The following is a 12,698-nucleotide window of genomic DNA, read 5'->3' on the forward strand; positions in this document are numbered from 1 at the left end:
ATTTTTGCTCACCGTTCTTTGATCATTTTGACCCCACGGGGTGAGATCTTGCGTGGAGCAAAAGATCGAGGGAGATTATCAATGGTCTTGTATGTCTTCCGTTTCCTAATAATTGCTCCCACAGTTGATTTCTTCAAACCAAGCTGCTTACCTATTGCAGATTTAGTCTTCCCAGCCTGGTGCAGGTCTACAATTTTGTTTCTGGTGTCCTTTGACAGCTCTTTGGTCTTGGCCATAGTGGAGTTTGGAGTGTGACTGTTTGAGGTTGTGGACAGGTGTCTTTTATACTAATAACAAGTTCAAACAGGTGCCATTAATACAGGTAACGAGTGGAGGACAGAGGAGCCTCTTAAAGAAGTGGTTACAGGTCTGTGAGAGCCAGAAATCTTGCTTGTTTGTAGGTGACCAAATACTTATTTTCCACCATAATTTGCAAATAAATTCATTAAAAATCCTACAATGTGATTTTCTGGATTTTTTTTCTCTCTCATTTTGTCTGTCATAGTTGAAGTGTACCTATGATGAAAATTACAGGCCTCTCTCATCTTTTTAAGTGGGAGAACTTGCACAATTGGTGGCTGACTAAATACTTTTTTGCCCCACTGTATATTCATTTAAACCAGGGTATTTAGTGGCATGTAGTTTGTAAATCCAAAACCTTCCCTTTGGTTTAACTTTTTAAGACTGTCCCCTTTTCAAATAGATGCCGGAATATGATCAATACCCATAGCTTGTAGGGAGGTAGGGTTGCCATGGTGTAAGGACTTGCCTTGCCATGGGGTAGTCTTCATTGCCTACCTGTTTGGCGTACTTGTGTTCCGCTAAGCGGCCTTGAAGGCGTCTCTTTGTCTGTCCAATGTAGAACACCCTGCACTGTGGACATTCCAATCTATAGAAAAATATACAAAAGTTTATTGAATTCTTCCATTTGACCTGTCATGGTAGATGGGTGGACCCAGGTGCGCCGCCATTTTCGGCCACTGCAATGAAACCAACAACAAAATGAACAAACCACATCATCTCCTAAAGCCCACTCCTGTCCCTATACCTGTGAAGGAGCTCTCATTCTTCATCTACTCCCCCACGTATCTCTATATAATAAATCCTCTTCAGTTTCCAAGTTGTGTCTGTGCTTTATGAGGATATTAAGAATTATCCTATATTATTGTTTAATGGCATAAACTTCTACATGCACTATGACAGATCTACAAGTTGTACAATGAATCAGAAAAGCTGCAGATACAGCAGTTGGTGGAGCCAAGAGAACACAATGGTAGATGGCATACATTGTAGCCTGTCAATATGGAATGGGACCAGGGAGGACAACAAGGTGCTCCTCCATGACACTACAATTGTAACCTACTCAATTAATATTGGCTTATCAATATTATTACATGTGTAGGCCTAATATCAAAGTTAGTCTGCAATCAGGGTTTGGCCTAGTAGAATGTATTCACATTTTTTATTAACCTTTAATTAAACAGGAATTCACATTAAGATAAAACTATTTTACAAGAGCCCTGTATACACTAAAAAAATAAAACCCAGTACATAAATAAGTCCTAATATACACTACCGTTCAAAAGTTTGGGGTCACTTAGAAATGTCCTTGTATTTGAAAGAAAAGCAAAAAAATGGTCTATTTAAAATAACATAAAATTGATCAGAAATACAGTGTAGACATTGACATATAAAGAAGGCGAACAGTAAACATGTAGGTTTGGGTCTTTTATTTTTATTATTTTTATTTTTTTAACTTTGTAATAAACTTAGTGAAATATATTTACAAAATAATACATATAGTAGCAGTCAGCTTTGTACATCAGGACGACAACTACATGTGTTTCAACTACGAGTCTTTTTTTTATGATGGACATTTTTTTATGTAGAAAAACCAGTATACACATAAGAAGCATACAAATAGACAATGATAACATATGCTAGGGGGTACAACAAATGACATATTATACAAAAACCTTAAAAGAAACACACAGTGATTGTTTTAACAGCTTTCTTATTAGAAGAATGTTGAATGGTCTTAATGTACTGCTCGAATTCCTTATAGAAAACAGTGAAGAGTTTTTTTTTATTAGTGAATTTACATTTATGAATATGAAATTTTACCATTTGCACAATTAGATTTACAAGGTCAAATTGTTTTTCTTCATCCTTATTTTAAGGAAACCGAGCAGCACATTCTCCTATAACAAAACAAAAGTCATCAAGAATATTAACAATTATAAAACTGTAAATATCTTTCCATCATTTTTTTTTACATGTAGACAATGCCAAAATAAATGCAAAACTGTTTCTGGATGCTCAACACAAAAAGGACAGTCAATGTTAATTTATTTTTAAAGTTTCTTCAGGTAATGATTCACAGGGCAATACTTATGGATCATTCTGAAAGAGACCTCTTTGACCTTGTTAACAAGCAGGTATGTGTGGTAATAACCAGACTTTTTTCCAACAGATATTAGTGACCAATGTATTCCAGTAAGTTGTGACATAAGGAATGGATACAATATCCCTTTGAAAAAAGGGAGCAAGGAGAAACAAATGTTTCCTATTGGTGAGGCAACTGGATTAAGCGAGGGTAGGTCAAGGTGAGGTCTGGCTACACCTCTAAACAACGAGAGTTCCAGATGGAATAGCATCAATGACTATAGCAAACTCTAGGTGTAACAGGGATATTGTAACGAGATAACATTCCTCATAATTGAGTAACAATCCTTCTGCATTAAAAAGTTGACTCACCAGTAGGATATGATTATTAAACCAGTTCTTAAAAAATAAAGACTTGTTTCTATACAAAATATCCTTATTGTTCCAAATAAAATACCTATGCGGGGGAAAATTATGTTTATATATTAACGACCACACTAAGAATACTTGTCTTTGAAAAGCAGATAATGTTGTAGGAATCTTATCAATGTTATAGTTACAAAGGAACATAAAATTGAGGCCACCAAAACGGGAAAAGATATGAGGGCTGAGATTCCAAATTGAAGTTGGATTCTTTAAGAAATGTTTAGCCCAATTTATCTTAAGTATTATTCAAAGTAAGAAAATCATTTTTTCCCCCAGATGAAGTTGAAAAGAACCTGGTCAACCGCTTTTACCTATTTTGTTATCAAGATGTAGGGACTGGACTGCATAAGTAAGTCTGGAGATACCTTCAGCTTTAGAAAGCAATACTCAACCTTTCAAGGATAAATCCCTCTACAACCAATGGTTCAACTTCTTTTTTTTCTTTTTCAATAATAGGTATGAAATTTAATAAGCACCTTTCCTGTTGATTCTTAGATATGGTAATCCCAAGGTATGTTACTTTTTCCTTTACTGGAATATTGCATATACTGTAGAGGGTATCACAGTCTTTAACAGCAAACAATTCACACTTATTAAGGTTTAGGCAAAGACCAGATGCTTTGGAAAATATATTTATCACATCGATTGCCCTGGGAATCTGGTCAGCATCTTTCAAAAAGAGGGTGATGTCATCTGCAAGCTGATTTATGATAATATCTCTGTCAGCAATAGAGATCCCATTTATATCACTGGATTTAACAGAACTTGTAAGAAGTTGGGTTGCAAGCAGGAAGAGGTAAGGCAAAATTGGGCAACCTTGCCTAATTCCTATTTTCAAATCTAGGAGAAGTGCCATGCATTAATTTAAAGGATCTGTTCCCATTCATATAAACAGTTTTAATTGTACTACAAAATAATTCCTCAAAACCAAATTTCTCAAGGGAGAGAAATAGAAACTCATGTTCCACTGTATCGAAGGCTTTATAAAAGTTTAAGAAGACAATAAAACTATCTTCGAGGATTAGATCAGAATAGTCAATAAGGTCTAACACCAGTCGGATATTATTATACAGTTGAAGTCGGAAGTTTACATACACTTAAGTTGGAGACATTAAAACTAGATTTTCAACCACTCCACAAATTTCTTGTTAACAAACTATAGTTTTGGCAAGTCGGTTAGGACATCTACTTTGTGCATGACACAAGTCATTTTTCCAACAATTGTTTACAGACAGATTATTTCACTTATAATTCACTGTATCACAATTCCAGTGTGTCAGACGTTTACATAAACTAAGTTGACTGTGCCTTTAAACAGCTTTGGAAAATTATTGAAAATGATGTCATGACTTTAGAAGCTTCTGTTCGGCTAATTTACATCATTTTAGTCAATTGGTGGTGTACCTGTGGATGTATTTCAAGACCTACCTTCAAACTCAGTGCCCCTTTGCTTGACATCATGGGAAAATCCAAATAAATCAGCCAAGACCTCAGAAAAAAATTGTAGAGCGCCACAAGTCTGATTTATCCTTGGGAGCAATTTCCAAATGCCTGAAGGTACCACGTTGTAACGGATGTCGTCTGGAGATAGAGAGGAGGACCAAGTTTCAGCGTGGTAAGTGTTCATGTCTTTTTAATAAACAAACTGAACACTGGAACAAAACAATAAACGATGTGAACAAAACGAAACAGTACCGTGTGGCCCAAACATTCACATGGAAACACCCACAAACCAAAAGTGAAACCCAGGCTACCTAAGTATGATTCTCAGTCAGGGACAACAATTGACAGCTGCCTCTGATTGAGAACCATACTAGGCCGAACTCAAAAACCAACATAGAAAAACAAACAGACTGCCCACGCCAACTCACGCCCTGACCATACTAAAACACAGACAAAAACAAAGGAACTAAGGTCAGAACGTGACAGTACTCCGGCCGCAAAACCTGAACCTATATGGGAGGGTCTGGGTGGGCGTCTGTCCGCGGTGGCGGCTCTGGCGCGGGACGTGGACTCAGCACGGGACGTGGACCCCACTTCACCATAGTTTTTTTGCGCCTCTTAGCCGGACAGGCGGGAGACTTCGGCAGCTCCGGAGTGAAGGGCGATTCTGGCATCGCCTGGCTGACTGACGGCTCTGGCGGCTCCTGGCTGGCTGATGGCTCTGGTGGCTCCTGGCTGGCGGCTCTGGCCGCTCCTGCGTGGCTGGCGGCTCCTGGCTGGCTGGCGGCTCCTGGCGGCTCCTGGCTGACTGGCGGCTCTGGCGGCTCATGACAGACTGGAGACTCTGGTGGCGCTGGGCAGGAGGAAGGCTCTGGCGGCGCTGGACAGGCGGGAGCACCTGTAGGGAGAAGACGGAGAGACAGCCTGGTGCGGGGGGCTGCCACCGGAGGGCTGGTACGTGGAGGTGGCACCGGACAGACCGGACCGTGCAGGCGCACTGGAGCTCTTGAGCACCGAGCCTGCCCAACCTTACCTGGTTGAATGCTCCCCGTAGCCAGGCCAGTGCGGCGAGGTGGAATAGCCCGCACTGGGCTGTGCTGGTGAACCGGGGACACCATGCGTAAGGCTGGTGCCATGTACGCCGGCCCGAGGAGACGCACTGGAGACCAGATGCGCAGAGCCGGCTTCATGGCACCTGGCTCGACGCCCACTCTAGCCCGGCCGATACGGGGAGCTGGGATGTAGCGCACCGGGCTAAGCACGCATACTGGGGACACCGTGCGCTCCACCGCATAACATGGTGCCTGACCAGTACGACGCCCTCTCTCTCCACGGTAAGCACGGGGAGTTGGCGCAGGTCTCCTACCTAACTTCGCCACACTCCCCGTGTGCCCCCCCCAATACATTTTTGGGGCTGCCACTCATGTTCATCTGTACAAACAATAGTACGCAAGTATGAACACCATGGGACCATGCAGCCATCATACCACTCAGGAAGGAGATGTGTTCTGTCTCCTAGAGATGAACGTACTTTGGTGCGAAAAGTGCAAATTAATCCCAGAACAACAGGAAAGGACCTTGTGAAGATGCTGGAGGAAACGGGTACAAAAGTATCTACAGTGCCTTGCGAAAGTATTCGGCCCCCTTGAACTTTGCGACCTTTTGCCACATTTCAGGCTTCAAACATAAAGATATAAAACTGTATTTTTTTGTGAAGAATCAACAACAAGTGGGACACAATCATGAAGTGGAACGACATTTATTGGATATTTCAAACTTTTTTAACAAATCAAAAACTGAAAAATTGGGCGTGCAAAATTATTCAGCCCCCTTAAGTTAATACTTTGTAGCGCCACCTTTTGCTGCGATTACAGCTGTAAGTCGCTTGGGGTATGTCTCTATCAGTTTTGCACATCGAGAGACTGAAATTCTTTCCCATTCCTCCTTGCAAAACAGCTCGAGCTCAGTGAGGTTGGATGGAGAGCATTTGTGAACAGCAGTTTTCAGTTCTTTCCACAGATTCTCGATTGGATTCAGGTCTGGACTTTGACTTGGCCATTCTAACACCTGGATATGTTTATTTTTGAACGATTCCATTGTAGATTTTGCTATATGTTTTGGATCATTGTCTTGTTGGAAGACAAATCTCCGTCCCAGTCTCAGGTCTTTTGCAGACTCCATCAGGTTTTCTTCCAGAATGGTCCTGTATTTGGCTCCATCCATCTTCCCATCAATTTTAACCATCTTCCCTGTCCCTGCTGAAGAAAAGCAGGCCCAAACCATGATGCTGCCACCACCATGTTTGACAGTGAGGATGGTTTCTTCAGGGTGATGCTTTAACGCCAAACATAACGTTTTGCATTGTTGCCAAAAAGTTCAATTTTGGTTTCATCTGACCAGAGCACCTTCTTCCACATGTTTGGTGTGTCTCCCAGGTGGCTTGTGGCAAACTTTAAACAACACTTTTTATGGATATCTTTAAGAAATGGCTTTCTTCTTGCCACTCTTCCATAAAGGCCAGATTTGTGCAATATATGACTGATTGTTGTCCTATGGACAGAGTCTCCCACCTCAGCTGTAGATCTCTGCAGTTCATCCAGAGTGATCATGGGCCTCTTGGCTGCATCTCTGATCAGTCTTCTCCTTGTATGAGCTGAAAGTTTAGAGGGACGGCCAGGTCTTGGTAGATTTGCAGTGGTCTGATACTCCTTCCATTTCAATATTATCGCTTGCACAGTGCTCCTTGGGATGTTTAAAGCTTGGGAAATCTTTTTGTATCCAAATCCGGCTTTAAACTTCTTCACAACAGTATCTCGGACCTGCCTGGTGTGTTCCTTGTTCTTCATGATGATCTCTGCACTTTTAACGGACCTCTGAGACTATCACAGTGCAGGTGCATTTATACGGAGACTTGATTACACACAGGTGGATTGTATTTATCATCATTAGTCATTTAGGTCAACATTGGATCATTCAGAGATCCTCACTGAACTTCTGGAGAGAGTTTGCTGCACTGAAAGTAAAGGGGCTGAATAATTTTGCACGCCCAATTTTTCAGTTTTTGATTTGTTAAAAAAGTTTGAAATATCCAATAAATGTCGTTCCACTTCATGATTGTGTCCCACTTGTTGTTGATTCTTCACAAAAAAATACAGTTTTATATCTTTATGTTTGAAGCCTGAAATGTGGCAAAAGGTCGCAAAGTTCAAGGGGGCCGAATACTTTCGCAAGGCACTGTATATCCACAGTAAAACGAGTCCTAAGGACTCCGCAAGGAAGAATCCACTGTTCCAAAACCGCCCCCAAAAAAGCCGAACTACAGTTTGCAACTGCACATGGGGACATATTTATTCTGTGATTCGTTGTCATTAAAGACTGTTGCTGAAAGGATTCATGCTGTTGCACAAATTATTGAACCAGCTGAGGGGACACTGGTTACCATCAAGTACGCAGGTGGAGGAAGCAAGAGGAAGAGGTTCTTCCTCTCTCAACCTTCTCAGGTACAGTACAACAAGATAATATCCTCTTTCTCTCTGGAAAAGTCTTGGACCTCATTAAACTTGTTAATATGCAATTTTCTCAATGCTTATAGGACATAGTAATATTCGTTGGGGCCCCTGATACTGTCATCCGCCAGTTACACACGTGCCCAGGCAGGAACAGTGGAGGACAGTGGGATTGTTAAAGATGCGGTTTTCTTCACTATTTGGCTGGCTGAGGATCAGGTGGAGGTGACTACTTTCACATTTAGACGGATTCAACAATCTGACATCATAAGTACTAGTGCTCCTTCATGCTTCATATCTGAAAAAAATAACATAGGGCAGTGGTTGTCAAACCTCAGGGACACCTTGCCGTTACATGTATTTTATATATTACAGAATTACTACAATAGATTAAACTTATCAGCTACTAATCAAGGCCAATACTTGGTGAATTTGTTTAGCTATTTCTGGGCTACTACTACATTGTGAAACATATGGGGGTTGCAGAGAAGTTTGAGAACCACTGAAAAGAATTGTGGTTTTTCAGGAAAATAAACCAACACAAAACTAAGCAGCCTCAAAAGTGTCTACACCCACCAGGTCCCAACCTGCCTCACAAGTGTCTACACCAACCAGGTCCCCACCTGCCTCACAAGTGTCTACACCCACCAGGTCCCCACCTGCCTCACAAGTGTCTACACCCACCTGCCTCACCAGTGTCTACACCCACCAGGTCTCCACCTGCCTCACAAGTGTCTACACTCACCAGGTCCCCACCTGCCTTGGCATCCACTGATGAAGAGTATGCTTGATATTAACCATTCAAAAGTTCTGAATAATTGCGAGATCTATGTTTTGGTTTAATAATGTTTGCTTTTATGTTTTTATTTTAAAGAAATTCTCTGAAGACATTGCTCTTCAGGCTGGCTAAAAAAGTGGACAGAGAACACACCCCATTTGCCAATATGGTAAATGTTTCTCAGAGCCAGGTCCTGCCATCCTCGACGCCACCTGCAAGCTAAACATAGTGTTTGTAGACACAAATGTATGGGGAGGAATCCATCTGGTGGTGTACCACTTCAAGAGCTTGCCTGCCTTCTCCTAAAGGAGATCAGAAATAGTTGCTTGTTCACTGGGCAAGAGGACTCCAAATCCCTGGAGCTGAACAGAGATGGTATGTACATTATTCAATTACAATACATAATAAAGCTGATATTTTCAACACTTATTAAACTACAGTTAAATGCCTATTTCGCTTCTAAGCCTACGGATCTGAATTTGGTATAGAATCTAATTTACCCAGCAGTGGATTTATGAATTGTCTTAGAAAGACAATGTTTTTCATGTAAATGTTGTACCAAAGCTATGGTACACTTCTTTCTGAATGTGTATTAAATGACAGTTATGCTCATGTTACAAAGCATCATACCTATACCATCAAGTGTTGCCAATCATTCAAAGTAAAGCAAATCATCCTCTGAAATGTGTGTTATGATTTTTGGTTTAATGTTATATATATGTATATATATCGTATGATCCATATCATATGATCCATATCATGACGTTTCCTGTCTTCCCTCCAATATTTGTTTGTTTCATTATTATTTCTGTAGCAAGCGAGACTGGCCAATACCAGACTTTGGGGGCAATGGTGGCAGTCTGTCTGGTGCAAGCTGGAGCAGCATCACCATTCTTGAGTGAACGGATATTCCGTTTGCTGGCACTACTGCCTAACCCCCCGCCTGGACTGAAGGACATTATGGAGGATACCTTCTGAGACGCACTCAAAAAGGTTCAGTTCAATTATAACTTTTTTAACATTACAGTGTAAGAAAGGTTACCTAAAGTATATATTTAATAGGTAATAAAACCTAGGGAATTCATTCCTTTACATATACAAGCCAGTGCCAGCCTGGAAGAGGCCAGATTGACAGCATTTGAAGCAATGGACACATTCACAATGCTGGGGGTGTACAAATACCTTACCAGCTTGACAGAGTGAGACAGGTTTGTGAAAGAAACTACAGAGGCATTTCTCACTGACAGACTGAAGGAACCTACAGTGCCTTGCGAAAGTATTCGGCCCCCTTGAACTTTGCGACCTTTTGCCACATTTCAGGCTTCAAACATAAAGATATAAAACTGTATTTTTTCGTGAAGAATCAACAACAAGTGGGACACAATCATGAAGTGGAACGACATTTATTGGATATTTCAAACTTTTTTAACAAATCAAAAACTGAAAAATTGGGCGTGCAAAATTATTCAGCCCCTTTACTTTCAGTGCAGCAAACTCTCTCCAGAAGTTCAGTGAGGATCTCTGAATGATCCAATGTTGACCTAAATGACTAATGATGATAAATACAATCCACCTGTGTGTAATCAAGTCTCCGTATAAATGCACCTGCACTGTGATAGTCTCAGAGGTCCGTTAAAAGCGCAGAGAGCATCATGAAGAACAAGGAACACACCAGGCAGGTCCGAGATACTGTTGTGAAGAAGTTTAAAGCCGGATTTGGATACAAAAAGATTTCCCAAGCTTTAAACATCCCAAGGAGCACCGTGCAAGCGATAATATTGAAATGGAAGGAGTATCAGACCACTGCAAATCTACCAAGACCTGGCCGTCCCTCTAAACTTTCAGCTCATACAAGGAGAAGACTGATCAGAGATGCAGCCAAGAGGCCCATGATCACTCTGGATGAACTGCAGAGATCTACAGCTGAGGTGGGAGACTCTGTCCATAGGACAACAATCAGTCGTTTATTGCACAAATCTGGCCTTTATGGAAGAGAGGCAAGAAGAAAGCCATTTCTTAAAGATATCCATAAAAAGTGTTGTTTAAAGTTTGCCACAAGCCACCTGGGAGACACACCAAACATGTGGAAGAAGGTGCTCTGGTCAGATGAAACCAAAATTGAACTTTTTGGCAACAATGCAAAACGTTATGTTTGGCGTAAAAGCAACACAGCTCATCACCCTGAACACACCATCCCCACTGTCAAACATGGTGGTGGCAGCATCATGGTTTGGGCCTGCTTTTCTTCAGCAGGGACAGGGAAGATGGTTAAAATTGATGGGAAGATGGATGGAGCCAAATACAGGACCATTCTGGAAGAAAACCTGATGGAGTCTGCAAAAGACCTGAGACTGGGACGGAGATTTGTCTTCCAACAAGACAATGATCCAAAACATAAAGCAAAATCTACAATGGAATGGTTCAAAAATAAACATATCCAGGTGTTAGAATGGCCAAGTCAAAGTCCAGACCTGAATCCAATCGAGAATCTGTGGAAATAACTGAAAACTGCTGTTCACAAATGCTCTCCATCCAACCTCACTGAGCTCGAGCTGTTTTGCAAGGAGGAATGGGGAACAATTCCAGTATCTCGATGTGCAAAACTGATAGAGACATACCCCAAGCGACTTACAGCTGTAATCGCAGCAAAAGGTGGCGCTACAAAGTATTAACTTAAGGGGGCTGAATAATTTTGCAACCCCAAGTTTTCAGTTTTTGATTTGTTAAAAAAGTTTGAAATATCCAATAAATGTCGTTCCACTTCATGATTATGTCCCACTTGTTGTTGATTCTTCACAAAAAAATACAGTTTTATATCTTTATGTTTGAAGCCTGAAATGTGGCAAAAGGTCGCAAAGTTCAAGGGGGCCGAATACTTTCGCAAGGTACTGTATTAAGCAGTGAGTACAGGGGAAAAATAAAGTAGTTATGTAGAACTGACTGTTAAATATGTGGTAATCTTTTGGATTCACTTTCAAAAATTCCTGTTTTAGATTTACAGAACTGCTGAAGACCCTTGACCTTCTAGAATGTCTGAGGGCACACCCACACATGCTTCGTGAGCTTTTTGTGGCTGGTGTCACAAAGCCATTGACATCTGAAGAGCTGTTCCTACCAAACTCTCCCCGGCGGGTACTAACAGCAGGAGACAGGAGGAACTAGTTCTAATCTGCTGGAGGTCTTCCTCTTAGAGATCGATTGTAAGTTCATGATTGCTATTGTCTGAGAAAACATATCATATTTGGATACAACTACATTGTCAATGTATCAATATAGTGATGTTCAGATTAATTGAACCCTGTTTGAAACGGATTGGTCAAATTTACAGGACCCGGGGCACCAGTTACATGTGGAATGGTCCTCCAATTTGTGTCAGGAGCAGAAGAAATACCCCCACTTTCCTTCGACACACAGCCAACATTAGAGTTCCTGCCTGAACACAAGGTCTACCCTGAGGCAAACACTTGCGAGTTGTGATGCGTTTACCCATTCACCAGAATTACGAACAATTCAAGAAGTTCATGGTGGAAGCCATAATTCAAGCCCCAGCATTTGGCTTTACTTAGATCGATAGGTGTCATGCCTTAAGGATAATGGATAACATACATTCTAAAGTGTATTTACCAATTCAACAATGTTATCTCTTTGAGATCATGTCCATTTTTGATGTAGAATATTTTAATACAAAAAGACAATTGAAATGTTAGGTTGATGGATACAATTTAGCTGTTATGCTGTGGGTTCAGTTGAGATGTTTATATGAAATGTGCTTTTCTTTAAAACAGCAAGTTGTGGATTAGATGGGCACCCTCAATATTGTCTTTCACAATTCAGAGACTTAACAGTGCTCAAGGTATTTTGCGAAACTGACTCTGCAGTCAATTTGACTTTGTTCAGCACTTTCATTTGTGTAAAATGTTCTGGGAGGGAAAACCAGGAGCTGAGACAAACCGCTGGTGGGCTTGAACAAACAAGACGAACTGGCAACAGACACAGAAAGTACAGGCATAAATACACAGGGGATAATGGGGAAGATGGGTGACACCTGGAGGGGGTGGAGACCAGGACAGGTGAAACAGATCAAGGCGTGACAGAGTGGTGATGCATTTGTTTTATGATGAAAGTATACATTATTTTTTATTGTGAAAAGCACAGCAAAA

General features: G+C 41.2%; 1 long non-coding RNA gene across 1 annotated transcript; it reads left to right on the plus strand.

Annotated features, from left to right (window-relative positions):
- Positions 1-7,571: 7,571 nt before the first annotated feature.
- Positions 7,572-12,698, plus strand: LOC110510848. Its single transcript, XR_005051408.1, has 4 exons — positions 7,572-8,913; positions 9,353-9,531; positions 11,532-11,738; positions 11,867-12,698. It is a non-coding gene; the product is annotated as an uncharacterized LOC110510848 (long non-coding RNA).

Source organism: Oncorhynchus mykiss, chromosome 3, assembly GCF_013265735.2.
Source record: "Oncorhynchus mykiss isolate Arlee chromosome 3, USDA_OmykA_1.1, whole genome shotgun sequence".
Lineage (NCBI taxonomy): Eukaryota > Metazoa > Chordata > Actinopteri > Salmoniformes > Salmonidae > Oncorhynchus > Oncorhynchus mykiss.